This window comes from Eschrichtius robustus, chromosome 1 (genome assembly GCF_028021215.1).
Source record: "Eschrichtius robustus isolate mEscRob2 chromosome 1, mEscRob2.pri, whole genome shotgun sequence".
In the NCBI taxonomy this organism is placed as follows: Eukaryota; Metazoa; Chordata; class Mammalia; order Artiodactyla; family Eschrichtiidae; genus Eschrichtius; species Eschrichtius robustus.
Window position 1 is genome coordinate 145283204 of NC_090824.1, and position 12612 is coordinate 145295815.

The window sequence follows — 12612 nt, forward strand, 5'->3', positions numbered from 1 at the left end:
GTTGCGGTCCTAGGAAGTTCTTCTGGCTTGGCAGGAGACCAGGAAGTATGCCTGCTGGTGAGTCTCCCTTGATCAGTCCAGGCGTTCCTCAGGTGCCCTTTGTCACGGGTCCCTACGAGCCGCTTTTGATGGAGGTCGTCATATTCGGCCAAGGGCCCTTCCCTTGTGGAAGATCTCTCCCCTTGAGGGTGTGTCCACTGTGTGGAATCATAAGTGCCAAGGGCGTGTTTGTTGCCAAAGAGGGCACTTGCTCTTAGGCTGAGGGGGCCCAGTTGTCCTGAGGGTGTCTCAGGGGATCAGGAAGACATCGTTTTGCTGTGATGCAGGGCAGATTGCTCAGGAGAGGAATTTCAGGGCCCGAGGCCAGGGTCTTGTTGGTCGGCGGCGCTCTTTGTCCTGATGGCCACACGCTCTGTAGGCGCATGTGCCACGATGCTTTCACGTTTGGGTGCGTACACACAGGCAAGATGGACAGCAAATGAAATGTTGAGGAGAGATAGAACACACATCACTGGGTGGTATCGACCTTTCCCTCGCTGCGCCCGTGAACCCTCCTCAAGCCTGCGTGTGTTCTCTCACCCGAGCCAGGTGGAATGCCAGGGAAAGAATGCCAGCAGCAGCCTGGGGCCATCCGTATAATCCCTGATACCCGTTGGAAGGAGGACGGCGTGGCAAGGCGAGGCCAGGCGAAGGAGTCTCGGAGGGGTCCTGGCGTGCATTCCATGAGGATCCTGCTTTAACCCTTGTTGCGGTAAGTGACACTTCTTTGCAAACCTAAAGGTTTGGCGACGGGAACGTGTGCACCGGGGCTACACCCTCACCTTCTGGTCTTTTCTCGCGGAACACGAGCTTTGATGCCCGAGAACTGGCTGCATTTCCTGACCCATGGCTCGGCTCTGGCCACTTCTGTACGCTGATATGATTCAGCTTGCTGGCCGTCCCATGGTGGAATCTGCAACTTTGCATGTCCAACGTTTGAGCATGTGCTTGGATCGATGATGACTCCCACAAATGCATTCCTTGGAAATCTGAACAAAATGAGTGAGAAATCCCTACCGTCTCCTCGTTGGAACTGAGGTCCAGCACCTGGCTCCCAAAAGGAAAGTAGGGAGAAGTTCACATTGCATTTGCGGCCGTGGGTGTCCACAGCCACGTTGTTCAAGTTGAGGGTTGTGGTCATCTCATGGGGAGAAGAGCAATTGGGAAAGGAGCCTGGGATGCCAATCCAGGTGGTAAGGCGTGGGACAGCATGTCGTCTCTGGGTTCCTTGGTCTAGCCAGGACTGCTGTCCCCTGCCACGTTTCAGCATGCAGGTAGGAGAGGAAGCGTGCACCATTGCTGGTTCTGCCACCTGCGCTTGAGTTCAACAGGCTGCCCCCATCTGCTGGTCATTGCCTTGTGGCCTCAAAGAAACAGAAGTCTGTAGGCTCAGGGTCAGAACAGGATTCCAGGCCTAGGGCAGGCTTCTTTGTCATGTTCTGCTTGGGAGACCATATGCAATTTAGGTTTCTCCTGATGAGGGGAGAAATCAAATGGGCCACTGTTCCTGGGAGTTTAGGCAATCTGATGGCTCCTCCTCGGGTTGTGTCCTGCTTGTGTGTGCTGTGTGAAGGGGCTGGAAAATGCCTTAGTCAAGCTTGGTCACGGCAAGCTTCCTTGGTGAGGGGTGGCTCTGGCATCTTGCCGTGACACGTTGGGATCCCGGTGGAGAGAGAGTAAGGCAAGGCGAGTGAAAGAGAGACGTGAGATGGCTGGCTAAGCCCACAGGTTTACTGGTGGGTGGATAGATCGACGGTGGCCATGGGGTTCCCGGAACACATTTGGGATTCCCTCAGGAGCATCTGGAGGCACGTGTAGGGAGAGAATACGGGAGCACATTTGTGGACTGTCCCGCCTCTTTCCTCTCCTTGGTCGATTTGCTTCATGGCGGGTCCTTGTCCAGCGAAAGGTTGCCTTCATGGCACAGTATGGTGTCTTCTCATGGGGGCCGATTTGGAGGCCTTGGGGTGTTTTGTCCCTGTCTGGCCACGTTCCCCCTGTGTTGAAGACGTGAAGGTGTTCCTGAGGACAGCCAAGCATCATTTCTATACCCGGACCACATAGCGTTCCCTGAGGATTGGAGCTCTACCAGGAGGACATTGGGCGCAACCATGCAGAAACAAGGGAGTCGGCTGCCAAGGAAAGGCTACAATTTTAAGGGCAAGAGAGGATGTGTGGCCTGGGTGTCATTTTTCCTGCCACCCGCTGGTGCGTCGAGACTGTGGTATCCGGCGAGCCTGGCCACAGGCCAGAGAAGTCATGCCGGTTCAAGTGTCTAGGCTGTTGTCTGGGTTCTCTCGTTGCATGGCTGTGGGTAACAAGTTGCTTGCAGAGTACCTGGGCCTCACGGTTTCCCCAATGTCACGTCACTGATGGTCCCAGAGTGTGAAAGTACCAGACACCACTGCAAGTTACACCATTGCTGCAAGGGTTTCCCCGCCGCGTTGAGCATCGGAATGGTTCCCATGCCATTAGCTTTGTGTGTGGGCCAAGGGTAAGTTGCCACTCTTGGCAGCAGGCCAGGAATTATGGCTACAGGTGAATCTCCATTGTTCAGTCCAGGAGTTCCTCTGGTGCGTTTTGTCACCGGTCTCTACAAGCTGCTTTTGTTGGAGGTCGTCCCATTTGGCCAAGGGCCGTTCCCTTGTGGAAGGTCTCAGGGACCACATTTCCCCTTGAGGGTGAGTCCACTGTGTGGAAGCGTATGCGCCAGGAGTGGTTTGGTTCCCCAGAGGGCAGTGGCTCTTACGCTGAGTAATCCCATTTCCCCTGAGGGTGTCTCAGCGGTTCAGGATGAAATCCCTATGATGTGTCAGTGGGGAGGCGGCTCAGGCGGGGAAGTTCAAGGCCCATACCAGGGGTTTGATGGACGGCCGTGCTCTTTGTGTTGATGCCCGTGCACTCTGAAGGCATCTGTGCCACGAAGCATTCACGTTTGGCTGTGGACACACAGACATGATGGGCTGCAAATGAAATGTTGAGGGGAGATAGAGCGCACATCGCTGGGCAGTATCACCCTTTGCCTCTGTGCCCCCGTTCACTTTTCTCAAACATCACTGTGTTCTGTCACACTGAGGCAGGTGGTGGAGTGCCCGGGAACAAACACCTGCAGCAGCATGGGGCCCTCTGTATAGTCCATGGTACCTGGCGAAGTGAGGACAGTGCGGCAAGTTGAGGCAAGTCGAGGCAAAAGAGTCTCAGAGTGATTTTGGCGTGAAGTACTTGAGGATCCTCTTAGGAACCTTGTGCTGGTGAGTGGAAATTCTTTGCAGAAACCAAGATGTTTGGCCACGGCGACTTGTGCCCGGAGACTACACCCTCACCTTCTTGGCTCTTCCAGTGGCACCCCATATCCGATGCCATGAACCTTAGCTCCATTTGCAGCCCCGTGGGTCGGCTCTGGCCGCTCCTGACTGCTGACATGATTGAGATCGTTGGCTGCCCTGCGGTGGAGCCTGCAACTTTGAACGTGCAGCCTTTGAGCAGGTGGATTGATGATGACTCCCATAAATGCACTGCTTGGAACTCTGAACCAATGAATGGGTCTCAGGTTTCTCCGCGGTCATGTCACTGACGGGCCCGGGGGTGAAAATACAAGGTGGCAGGGCAAGTTACCCAGTTGCTGCAAGGGTTTGCCCTGCCAGTTTGGGCATTGGAATATCTCCAATGCCAATAGCTTTCTGTACGACCCAAGGGCAAAGTCTCTGGCTTGACAAGGTTCCTGGTAGAAACCTTGTGGGGGTAAACGGAACTTCTTTGAAGAAACCTAGATGTTTGGGCACGGGGACTTGTGCGGCGAGACTACACCGTCACATTCCGGGCGCTTCCTGGGGCACCCGAGCTCCGATGCCCTGAGACTTGGGTGCACTTTCTGCCCCGTGGCTCGAGTCTGGCCGCTCCCTACTGCTGAGAGGATTGAGCTTGCTGACAGTCCGCGACTTTGCACGTCCAGCCTTTGAGCAGCTGCGTGGATCGATGATGACTCCCATAAATGCATTCCTTCAAAATCTAACAAAATGAATGAGCAATACCTACCATCTTCTCATCCTAACTGAGGTCCAGCACGTGGCTCCCAAAGGAAAATTAGGGAGAGGTCAATGTCGCATTTGCCACCGTGGGCTCGCGCAGCAACATTGTTCAAGTTGAGGGTGGCGGGCTTCTCGTGCAGAAAGAGCCATGTGGAGAGGAGCCTGGGATGTCCATCTACGTGGGAAGGCTAAGGACAACTTGACGTCTCTGGGCACCTGAGTCTAGCCAAAACTGCTATCCCCTGCCGCGGTCAGCATGCGGGTATGAAAGGAAGCATGAGCCACTGGTACTCCTCTGGCTTGCCCTCGAGACCTACAGGCCACCCTCGAGCTCAGGTCGTTGCCTTGTTCCCGCAAGGAAACAGAAGTCTCTGCACTCAGGGTCAGAGAAGGAGTCCTGGCCAGGCCAGGCTTCTATGTCATGTTCAGCTTGGGAGGTGGGATGTAGTTTACGTTTGCCCTGATGGTCAGGGGAAATCAAATGGGCCACCGTCCCATGGATTTGGGCGACGCTGTTGGCTCCCCCTTGGGTTGTGTCCTGCTTGTGTGTTGTGTGTGGAGAGGTTGGAAAATGCCTTAGGCAAATCCAGGGGACATCAAGCTACTTAGGTGAGGGGTGGATTCGTTTGGGTCCTGGTGGATAGAGGAAGGCAAGGTGAGCGGGAAATACACGTGAGAGTGTTTGCTAAGCCCACAGGCTTACTGTTGGGTGGATAGATGGTCGGTGGACATAGGGTTCCCGGAACTCTTTTGGGATATCTTCAGGAGCATTTGGAGTCCCGTGTAGGGAAGGAATACAGGTGCACGTTCATGGACCATCCCAACCTTTTCCTCTCCTTTCTCAAAGTGCTTCATGGCGGGTCCTTGTTCCAGTGAATGGTGCCTTCACGGCACAGTATGGTGTCTTCTCACTGGGCCCGATTTGGAGCCGTTGGGATGTTTTGTCCCTGTGTGGCCTCCTTGCCCCTATGTTGAGGATGTTAAGGTGTTCCTTAGGACAGCCCAGCCTCATTGCTATACCCAGTCGGCATAGCATTCCCTGAGGTTTGGAGCTCTTCCGGGAGGTCTTTGGGCCCAACCATGCAGAAAGAAGCGAGTTAGCTGCCAAGGAAATGCTACAGGTTTAAGGGCTGGAGTGAAAGTGTGCTGCAGGGGTCATTTTGTCCAGCTGCCTTCTGGTGCTGCGAGCCTGTGATCTCCAGCATGCATGGCTTCAAGCCAGAGAAGTCATGCCGTTTCAAGGGTCCAGGATGTTGGAGGCGTTCCCTCATTGCACGGCTGTGGGTGACACGTTGGTTCTGGAGGACCTGGGTCTCATGGTTTCTCCAAGGTCTTGTCCTTGAAGGGAAGAAAGACAATGTGCAAGGTGCTACGATAAGATACCCAGTTGCTGCTAGGGTTTGCCCCGCCACTTTGGGCATTGGAATGGCTCCCTTGCCATTAGCTTTGGTGGCGGTCCTAGGAAGTTCCTCTGGCTTGGCAGGAGACCAGGAAGTATGCCTGCTGGTGAGTCTCCCTTGATCAATCCAGGGGTTCCTCAGGTGCCCTTTGTCACGGGTCCCTACGAGCCGCTTTTGATGGAGGTCATCATATTCGTCCAAGGGCCCTTCCCTTGTGGAAGATCTCTCCCCTTGAGGGTGTGTCCACTGTGTGGAATCATAAGTGCCAAGGGCGTGTTTGTTGCCAAAGAGGGCACTTGCTCTTAGGCTGAGGGGGCCCAGTTGTCCTGAGGGTGTCTCGGGGGATCAGGAAGACATCGTTTTGCTGTGATGCAGGGCAGATTGCTCAGGAGAGGAATTTCAGGGCCCGAGACCAGGGTGTTGTTGGTCGGCGGCACTCTTTGTCCTGACGCCCGCACGCTCTGAAGGCGCCTGTGCCACGATGCTTTCACATTTGGGTGCGTACACACAGGCAAGATGGACAGCAAATGAAATGTTGAGGAGAGATAGAACACACATCACTGGGTGGTATCGACCTTTCCCTCGCTGCGCCCGTGCACCCTCCTCAAGCCTGCGTGTGTTCTCTCACCCGAGCCAGGTGGAATGCCAGGGAACGAATGCCAGCAGCAGCCTGGGGCCATCCGTATAATCCCTGATACCCGTTGAAAGGAGGACGGCGTGGCAAGGCGAGGCCAGGCGAAGGAGTCTCGGAGGGGTCCTGGCGTGCATTCCATGAGGATCCTGCTTTAACCCTTGTTGCGGTAAGTGACACTTCTTTGCAAACCTAAAGGTTTGGCGACGGGAACGTGTGCACCAGGGCTACACCCTCACCTTCTGGTCTTTTCTCGCGGAACACGAGCTTTGATGCCCGAGACCTGGCTGCATTTCCTGACCCATGGCTCGGCTCTGGCCACTTCTGTACGCTGATATGATTCAGCTTGCTGGCCGTCCCATGGTGGAATCTGCAACTTTGCATGTCCAACGTTTGAGCATGTGCTTGGATCGATGATGACTCCCACAAATGCATTCCTTGGAAATCTGAACAAAATGAGTGAGAAATCCCTACCGTCTCCTCGTTGGAACTGAGGTCCAGCACGTGGCTCCCAAAAGGAAAGTAGGGAGAAGTTCACATTGCATTTGCGGCCGTGGGTGTCCACAGCCACGTTGTTCAAGTTGAGGGTTGTGGTCATCTCATGGGGAGAAGAGCAATTGGGAAAGGAGCCTGGGATGCCAATCCAGGCGGGAAGGCGTGGGACAGCATGTCGTCTCTGGGTTCCTTGGTCTAGCCAGGACTGCTGTCCCCTGCCACGTTTCAGCATGCAGGTAGGAGAGGAAGTGTGCGCCATTGCTGGTTCTGCCACCTGCGCTTGAGTTCAACAGGCTGCCCCCATCTGCTGGTCATTGCCTTGTGGCCTCAAAGAAACAGAAGTCTGTAGGCTCAGGGTCAGAACAGGATTCCAGGCCTAGGGCAGGCTTCTTTGTCATGTTCTGCTTGGGAGACCATATGCAATTTAGGTTTCTCCTGATGAGGGGAGAAATCAAATGGGCCACTGTTCCTGGGAGTTTAGGCAATCTGAAGGCTCCTCCTCGGGTTGTGTCCTGCTTGTGTGTGCTGTGTGAAGGGGCTGGAAAATGCCTTAGTCAAGCTTGTTCACGGCAAGCTTCCTTGGTGAGGGGTGGCTCTGGCATCTTGCCATGACACGTTGGGATCCCGGTGGAGAGAGAGTAAGGCAAGGTGAGTGAAAGAGAGACGTGAGAGGGCTGGCTAAGCCCACAGGTTTACTGGTGGGCGGATAGATCGACGGTGGCCATGGGGTTCCCGGAACACATTTGGGATTCCCTCAGGAGCATCTGGTGGCACGTGTAGGGAGAGAATACGGGAGCACATTTGTGGACTGTCCCGCCTCTTTCCTCTCCTTGGTCGTTTTGCTTCATGGCGAGTCCTTGTCCAGCGAAAGGTTGCCTTCATGGCACAGTATGGTGTCTTCTCATGGGGGCCGATTTGGAGGCCTTGGGGTGTTTTGTCCCTCTCTGTCCACGTTCCCCCTGTGTTGAAGACGTGAAGGTGTTCCTGAGGACAGCCAAGCATCATTTCTATACCCGGCCCACATAGCGTTCCCTGAGGATTGGAGCTCTACCAGGAGGTCATTGGGCGCAACCATGCAGAAACAAAGGAGTCGGCTGCCAAGGAAAGGCTACAGTTTTAAGGGCAAGAGAGGATGTGTGGCCTGGGGGTCATTTTTCCTGCCACCCGCTGGTGCGTCGAGACTGTGGTATCCGGCAAGCCTGGCCACAGGCCAGACAAGTCATACCGGTTCAAGTGTCTAGGCTGTTGTCTGGGTTCTCTCGTTGCATGGCTGTGGGTAACAAGTTGCTTGCAGAGTACCTGGGCGTCACGGTTTCCCCAATGTCACGTCACTGATGGGCCCAGAGTGTGAAAGTACCAGACACCACTGCAAGTTACACCATTGCTGCAAGGGTTTCCCCGCCGCGTTGAGCATCGGAATGGTTCCCATGCCATTAGCTTTGTGTGTGGGCCAAGGGTAAGTAGCCAGTCTTGGCAGCAGGCCAGGAAGTATGGCTACAGGTGAATCTCCATTGTTCAGTCCAGGAGTTCCTCTGGTGCGTTTTGTTACCGGTCCCTACAAGCTGCTTTTGTTGGAGGTCGTCCCATTTGGCCAAGGGCCGTTCCCTTGTGGAAGATCTCAGGGACCACATTTCCTCGTGAGGGTGAGTCCACTGTGTGGAAGCGTATGCGCCAGGAGTGGTTTGGTTCCCCTGAGGGCCGTGGCTCTTACGCTGAGTAATCCCATTTCCCCTGAGGGTGTCTCAGCGGTTCAGGATGACATCCCTATGCTGTGTCGGTGGGGAGGCGGCTCAGGCGGGGAAGTTCAATGCCCATACCAGTGGTTTGATGGACGGCCGTGCTATTTGTGTTGATGCCCGTGCACTCTGAAGGCATCAATGCCACGAAGCATTCACGTTTGGCTATGGACACACAGACATGATGGGCTGCAAATGAAATGTTGAGGGGAGATAGAGCGCACATCGCTGGGCGGTATCACCCTTTGCCTCTGTGCCCCCGTTCACTTTTCTCAAACATCCCTGTGTTCTGTCACACTGAGGCAGGTGGTGGAGTGCCCGGGAACAAACACCTGCAGCAGCATGGGGCCCTCTGTATAGTCCATGGTACCTGGAGAAGTGAGGACAGTGCGGCAAGTTGAGGCAAGTCGAGGCAAAAGAGTCTCAGAGTGATTTTGGCGTGAAGTACTTGAGGATCCTCGTAGGAACCTTGTGCTGGTGAGTGGAAATTCTTTGCAGAAACCTAGATGTTTGGCCACGGCGACTTGTGCCCGGAGACTACACGCTCACCTTCTTGGCTCTTCCAGTGGCACCCCATATCCGATGCCATGATCCTTAGCTCCATTTGCAGCCCCGTGGGTCGGCTCTGGCCGCTCCTGACTGCTGACATGATTGAGATCGTTGGCTGCCCTCTGGTGGAGCCTGCAACTTTGAACGTGCAGCCTTTGAGCAGGTGGATTGATGATGACTCCCATAAATGCACTGCTTGGAACTCTGAACCAATGAATGGGTCTCAGGTTTCTCCGCGGTCATGTCACTGACGGGCCCGGGGGTGAAAATACAAGGTGGCAGGGCAAGTTACCCAGTTGCTGCAAGGGTTTGCCCTGCCAGTTTGAGCATTGGAATATCTCCAATGCCAATAGCTTTCTGTACGACCCAAGGGCAAAGTCTCTGGCTTGACAAGGTTCCTGGTAGAAACCTTGTGGGGGTAAACGGAACTTCTTTGAAGAAACCTAGATGTTTGGCCATGGGGACTTGTGCGGCGAGACTACACCGTCACATTCCGGGCGCTTCCTGGGGCACCCGAGCTCCGATGCCCTGAGACTTGGGTGCACTTTCTTCCCCGTGGCTCGAGTCTGGCCGCTCCCTACTGCTGAGAGGATTGAGCTTGCTGACAATCCGCGACTTTGCACGTCCAGCCTTTGAGCAGCTGCGTGGATCGGTGATGACTCCCATAAATGCATTCCTTCGAAATCTAAACAAAATGAATGAGCAATACCTACCATCTTCTCATCCTAACTGAGGTCCAGCACGTGGCTCCCAAAGGAAAATTAGGGAGAGGTCCATGTCGCATTTGCTACCGTGGGCTCGCGCAGCAACATTGTTCAAGTTGAGGGTGGCGGGCTTCTCGTGCAGAAAGAGCCATGTGGAGAGGAGCCTGGGATGTCCATCTACGTGGGAAAGCTAAGGACAACTAGACGTCTCTGGGCACCTGAGTCTAGCCAAAACTGCTATCCCCTGCCGTGGTCAGCATGCGGGTATGAAAGGAAGCATGAGCCACTGGTACTCCTCTGGCTTGCCCTCGAGACCTACAGGCCACCCTCGAGCTCAGGTCGTTGCCTTGTTCCCGCAAGGAAACAGAATTCTCTGCACTCAGGGTCAGAGAAGGAGTCCTGGCCAGGCCGGGCTTCTATGTCATGTTCAGCTTGGGAGGTGGGATGTAGTTTACGTTTGCCCTGATGGTCAGGGGAAATCAAATGGGCCACCGTCCCACGGATTTGGGCGACGCTGTTGGCTCCTCCTTGGGTTGTGTCCTGCTTGTGTGTTGTGTGTGGAGAGGTTGGAAAATGCCTTAGGCAAATCCAGGGGACATCAAGCTACTTAGGTGAGGGGTGGATTCGTTTGGGTCCTGGTGGAGAGAGGAAGGCAAGGCGAGCGGGAAATACACGTGAGAGTGTTGGCTAAGCCCACAGGCTTACTGTTGGGTGGATAGATGGTCGGTGGACATAGGGTTCCCGGAACTCTTTTGGGATATCTTCAGGAGCATTTGGAGTCCCGTGTAGGGAAGGAATACAGGTGCACGTTCATGGACCATCCCAACCTTTTCCTCTCTTTCTCAAAGTGCTTCACGGCGGGTCCTTGTTCCAGTGAATGGTGCCTTCACGGCACAGTATGGTGTCTTCTCACTGGGCCCGATTTGGAGCCGTTGGGATGTTTTGTCCCTGTGTGGCCTCCTTGCCCCTATGTTGAGGATGTTAAGGTGTTCCTTAGGACAGCCCAGCCTCATTGCTATACCCATTCGGCATAGCATTCCATGAGGTTTGGAGCTCTCCCGGGAGGTCTTTGGGCCCAACCATGCAGAAAGAAGCGAGTTAGCTGCCAAGGAAATGCTACAGGTTTAAGGGCTGGAGTGAAAGTGTGCTGCAGGGGTCATTTTGTCCAGCCGCCTTCTGGTGCTGCGAGCCTGTGATCTCCAGCATGCATGGCTTCAAGCCAGAGAAGTCATGCCGTTTCAAGGGTCCAGGATGTTGGAGGCGTTCCCTCATTGCACGGCTGTGGGTGACACGTTGGTTCTGGAGGGCCTGGGTCTCATGGTTTCTCCAAGGTCTTGTCCTTGAAGGGAAGAAAGACAATGTGCAAGGTGCTACGATAAGATACCCAGTTGCTGCAAGGGTTTGCCCCGCCACTTTGGGCATTGGAATGGCTCCCTTGCCATTAGCTTTGGTTGTGGTCATAGGAAGTTCCTCTGGCTTGGCAGGAGACCAGGAAGTATGCCTGCTGGTGAGTCTCCCTTGATCATTCCAGGGGTTCCTCAGGTGCCCTTTGTCACGGGTCCCTACGAGCTGCTTTTGATGGAGGTCGTCATATTCGGCCAAGGGCCCTTCCCTTGTGGAAGATCTCTCCCCTTGAGGGTGTGTCCACTGTGTGGAATCATAAGTGCCAAGGGCGTGTTTGTTGCCAAAGAGGGCACTTGCTCTTAGGCTGAGGGGGCCCAGTTGTCCTGAGGCTGTATCAGGGGATCAGGAAGACATCGTTTTGCTGTGATGCAGGGCAGATTGCTCAGGAGAGGAATTTCAGGGCCCGAGACCAGGGTGTTTTTGGCCGGCGGCGCTCTTTGTCCTGACGGCCGCACGCTCTGAAGGCGACTGTGCCACGATGCTTTCACATTTGGGTGCGTACACACAGGCAAGATGGACAGCAAATGAAATGTTGAGGAGAGATAGAACACACATCACTGGGTGGTATCGACCTTTCCCTCGCTGCGCCCGTGCACCCTCCTCAAGCCTGCGTGTGTTCTCTCACCCGAGCCAGGTGGAATGCCAGGGAAAGAATGCCAGCAGCAGCCTGGGGCCATCCGTATAATCCCTGATACCCGTTGACATGAGGACGGCGTGGCAAGGCGAGGCCAGGCGAAGGAGTCTCGGAGGGGTCCTGGCGTGCATTCCATGAGGATCCTGCTTTAACCCTTGTTGCGGTAAGTGACACTTCTTTGCAAACCTAAGGTTTGGCGACGGGAACGTGTGCACCGGGGCTACACCCTCACCTTCTGGTCTTTTCTCGCGGAACACGAGCTTTGATGCCCGAGAACTGGCTGCATTTCCTGACCCATGGCTTGGCTCTGGCCACTTCTGTACGCTGATATGATTCAGCTTGCTGGCCGTCCCATGGTGGAATCTGCAACTTTGCATGTCCAACGTTTGAGCATGTTCTTGGATCGATGATGACTCCCACAAATGCATTTCTTGGAAATCTGAACAATATGAGTGAGAAATCCCTACCGTCTCCTCGTTGGAACTGAGGTCCAGCACGTGGCTCCCAAAAGGAAAGTAGGGAGAAGTTCACATTGCATTTGCGGCCGTGGGTGTCCACAGCCACGTTGTTCAAGTTGAGGGTTGTGGTCATCTCATGGGGAGAAGAGCAATTGGGAACGGAGCCTGGGATGCCAATCCAGGTGGTAAGGCGTGGGACAGCATGTCGTCTCTGGGTTCCTTTGTCTAGCCAGGACTGCTGTCCCCTGCCACGTTTCAGCATGCAGGTAGGAGAGGAAGCGTGCGCCATTGCTGGTTCTGCCACCTGCGCTTGAGTTCAACAGGCTGCCCCCATCTGCTGGTCATTGCCTTGTGGCCTCAAAGAAACAGAAGTCTGTAGGCTCAGGGTCAGAACAGGATTCCAGGCCTAGGGCAGGCTTCTTTGTCATGTTCTGCTTGGGAGACCATATGCAATTTAGGTTTCTCCTGATGAGGGGAGAAATCAAATGGGCCACTGTTCCTGGGAGTTTAGGCAATCTGATGGCTCCTCCTCGG

At 54.7% G+C, this 12612-nt stretch overlaps 5 non-coding genes across 5 annotated transcripts; all 5 read left to right on the plus strand.

Moving 5' to 3' along the window:
• Window positions 1-989: 989 nt before the first annotated feature.
• Window positions 990-1081, plus strand: LOC137753049 (small nucleolar RNA SNORD116). Its single transcript, XR_011071365.1, has one exon. It is a non-coding gene; the product is annotated as a small nucleolar RNA SNORD116 (small nucleolar RNA).
• Window positions 1082-4008: 2927 nt separating this feature from the next.
• On the plus strand, window positions 4009-4099 carry LOC137751021 (small nucleolar RNA SNORD116). The gene has a single exon (XR_011070677.1). It is a non-coding gene; the product is annotated as a small nucleolar RNA SNORD116 (small nucleolar RNA).
• Window positions 4100-6505: 2406 nt separating this feature from the next.
• LOC137753052 (small nucleolar RNA SNORD116) lies at window positions 6506-6597 on the plus strand. The gene has a single exon (XR_011071366.1). It is a non-coding gene; the product is annotated as a small nucleolar RNA SNORD116 (small nucleolar RNA).
• Window positions 6598-9524: 2927 nt separating this feature from the next.
• Window positions 9525-9616, plus strand: LOC137777994 (small nucleolar RNA SNORD116). Its single transcript, XR_011076699.1, has one exon. It is a non-coding gene; the product is annotated as a small nucleolar RNA SNORD116 (small nucleolar RNA).
• Window positions 9617-12020: 2404 nt separating this feature from the next.
• On the plus strand, window positions 12021-12112 carry LOC137753744 (small nucleolar RNA SNORD116). Its single transcript, XR_011071566.1, has one exon. It is a non-coding gene; the product is annotated as a small nucleolar RNA SNORD116 (small nucleolar RNA).
• Window positions 12113-12612: the final 500 nt, after the last annotated feature.